At 52.6% G+C, this 3,352-nt stretch overlaps 1 protein-coding gene across 1 annotated transcript in view; it reads left to right on the forward strand.

The window, feature by feature from the left end:
• Positions 1–340: 340 nt before the first annotated feature.
• Serpinf1 (serpin family F member 1) overlaps positions 341–3,352 on the forward strand; it is an 11,504-nt gene continuing 8,492 nt past the window's right edge. The window contains exon 1 of the mRNA XM_028759435.1: positions 341–465. The gene's annotated coding sequence lies outside the window, so the exon portion shown is untranslated. The remainder of the gene's footprint in view (positions 466–3,352) is intronic.

Genomic DNA, 3,352 nt, shown 5'->3' on the forward strand with positions numbered 1-3,352 from the left:
AGAGCCAGAGCCAGCCACCTGGAAGAACCCAGCATCTCTACCCGGGCTCACCTCCGCCTCGGCTCACCTCCGCCTCGGCTCACTTTCTCTCTATGCAGCTTTCCTCTCCGATGTTCAAGTTCAGACTCATGACCTACCCCAGGCTGGCCCAAGTACCCCTGAAGTCAGCCACCATGTGGAGGGTCCCAATGAAAACAGAGAAAGGCCCAAGGGATGTGCGGTGGAGGAGGAGGGTGACGCAAACGTGTGGTCTTGGGGCCGCATGGCGGGAGGGCAGCAGCGGGTTAAAGTTAACACCAGACGATGATGCAATCACAGATTCCAAATGGAGTCAGGTCACTTTAAGAAAGGAGTAGCTGTAATCTGAAGCCTGCTGGACTCTGGGTTGAGAGGCAGCTACTCCCTTCACGGCTTCCTGGAGCCCCTCAGAGTGCAGGCTGTCAGAGGAGCTGGAGTAGAGCACAGGTAAGGCAGCTCCTGGTCTAGCCTGGGGAAGACAGATATGGGAGAAGCTTTCTGGCTAGAGGGACTGGGAGTGGCAGGAGCACCCCAGAAAGCAGGAAAGAGGGGTGCAAAGAGGTGGAGGTAGGATTATAGTAACCCCTGCAGTTTAGGAACCAAGGTGAACAGATGAGAGGGGACAGAGAATTGGGGGACAGAGGGCCAGGACTCTATTAGCCACTCACTATATTCCACTGTGCAACAGGAGAGGCTGGACGGGGGTTTTGAATGGAGTTGGGAAACAATGTGCTGGTGGGTGGTGGGAAGCAGAGAGCTAAGCTCTGGGACTGGACTCAGCAGTACCCCAAAGTGGCTAGAGTCCTACAGGCAGGGTTCTCCCTGGAGTTGCTTCCACCAGCAGTGAGCAAGGAAGGTGATCTTCCTGCAGCCCAGCCTGGCTCCATTCAGATTGCTGCTTTTCAGAGCCATTGGTGCTGGTTCCCTTACAGCTTGGGCTGCCGAGTCCTGCTGGGGTGGGATGCCCGCTAGGTTCTCTGTCCAGCTTCCTCTGTTCTCTTTTACCAAGCGAGCTGGGAGACAAATGAGGTCATGGCCTCTTGCAAACAACAAGCACCATTTAGCCTAGCTGGTTTGTGGGGTCTGGCTGCCCTCCTGCAGCCCTTTTACCTCCTGAGGCAAGCCATGGCAGGGAGTGGTCTGAGTCAAAAAAAAAAAGACAGGCTTTCCAAGAGCCAGCCACTGTCTGGACCTCAGCTGCCCATCAGTTCAGCCCCCAGGCGGAGGGGGATGGGTGGGGACTAGAAAGTTCTGTTCTCCAGGGCTGGCCTTTCTGGGGTGTTGGGAGGTACAATTATGGGGTGTCTCAGGCTGATTCAGATTCCAAGATTTCAGGAAAAAACAAAAAACAAAAAACCTGTCCCTGAAGTGAGTGGTGTAGCCATGAGCCAGCCAGACTGAACCCCTGGAAACAGTCCTTGAGCCAGTGGAGAGAGAGGTGTCCTCCCCTGCACTGTCCACATGGTCACTGCCATGTGGCTTGAAGGGAGCTTGCCCCTGGGAGGAGGAGGAGCAACATGTTTGTCTCTCGACTGAGTTTAATCTGAAACACATGTACTGGCTCCCACTTGTCTTCTCAGCTTGGATGGGAGACCACAGCCTCCCAGTTTCTGTGCCTTTTGATTTGGGGCACATGGGAAGGCCAACCTTGGCTCAGAGGGGAGAATCTTGACCCCCCCTCCCCATTCCCTTCTCCCCTATAGCCTAGAAATTGGCTTGGAAATGCCCTTTGGACAGGATGGCATGATTGTCCTGGTGCCCCTGGGTAGCCAGTGGCTGCCTACCCAACCCAGTTATTGCAGCCAGGGCCTTGCGTGTATCCTGTGCGGCCTCTGCTGCAGACCCTCACTTTCTGCCCTTTAGGGTCTCCACTTCCTTTATTCCTGTGGCTTGTGGTGGAGCATACAGACATTCCCCTAACATCTGTCCCTGCTTATAGCTCTTGGGCGAGCATTGGACTTCTGTGTCTCCCCATGCATACCAGGTTTCCCACCCCAGATTCAGCCCTCAGCCTAACCATGTGGTACAATGACCTATGACTTAGACCCTGAAGGAACTCCAGAAGGTTCCATCTACAAGTGTACCTCACTTACTTCCCGCATGCCAAGGGTGACCATCTCCTCCCTTCTCAGCTGCTACCTACCCAGAGGGACCAGAGATGCCTTTCTGTGCACCTCTCTGATAAACCAGCCTCTTGAGGCTCAGCTGAGGGAGGCTGCTGCCTGGGATGCGTGGGGGTGGGAAGGGATGGCAGTAAGTCTAGATCTGCATTGCTTTCTCTGTTATTCTAACAGGTTTCCTCCCTGAGCAGCTGGGTGGCAGTGCCCCTGGATGAGAACACAGAGGTCCCTAAAATTCCCTCTGGGAGGTCTTCTAGAGATGAGGGTTAGAGAGAGCCAGGTTGGTCCCTGCTGCTGATGCTGTCAAAGGCAGAGTGAACTCAGAGTCTTTCCTTTGTCACCCTTCGTGCACTACAGCTGTCCCGTGGATTGTCTGCCTTAATTTTAAGGACCGTAGCTGACCATGGCGGACTCCTAACTTCTTAGATCAATTTTTTTTTTCTGGGAAGTCAGAAAAGCTAGTGACGTATGTGTCTGGTGGGGGAGGGCACGTGTACGTGAAAGGATGGTGATGGAGCAGAGGGGTCATGTCTGCGTGTGCGTGCTATAGGACAGGTGAGCACTAGGACAGCCAGCCGTCTTTTCTGACTCGTGGACCCTGTCCCCCGCCTCTAGACCTGACTCCAGGGGAGCACAGGAATGATGTGCAAGGACACACAGCCCAGGCTTCAATCTTGTCCTGTGGTCCAAGTGCCAGGCCGGAGTCTTAGCAGCAAAGGTCATTGCGTAGGGAGGTAAAGGGAAATGGGAGGTCCCACCAAAAACTGGTGTTGTTTAACCTGAAGGAAGAAAGGCTCTGTGATTAAGAGCTGTTTCCATGTTATGAAGGGGAAGAAGACATGGCTCTTCACAAGAGAAACCAGCTGAAGGGAGAGTTGAGGGCTTCCTGACCACGGGCGCTGTTAAGGTCTGCTGAGACACTGTCTAGGCAGATGTGACTGCACACCTGTAACCTCAGCACTTGGGAGGCAGAGGTAGAAGGATCACACATTCAAAAGCAGCCTAAATATAGTAAGGTTGTCTCAAAAAGGAAAAAAATCGAGATGTTCCAAAATTTAACCCTCGTAGGGCAACACTACTATACTATATACAGAGAACGTCTATACTATACTATACTATACTGTACTATACTGTACTATACTGTACTATACTATACTATATACAGAGAACGTCTATACTATACTATATACAGAGAACGTCTATACTATACTATA

This window comes from Grammomys surdaster, unplaced genomic scaffold (assembly GCF_004785775.1).
Source record: "Grammomys surdaster isolate TR1022 unplaced genomic scaffold, NIH_TR_1.0 126278, whole genome shotgun sequence".
Lineage (NCBI taxonomy): Eukaryota > Metazoa > Chordata > Mammalia > Rodentia > Muridae > Grammomys > Grammomys surdaster.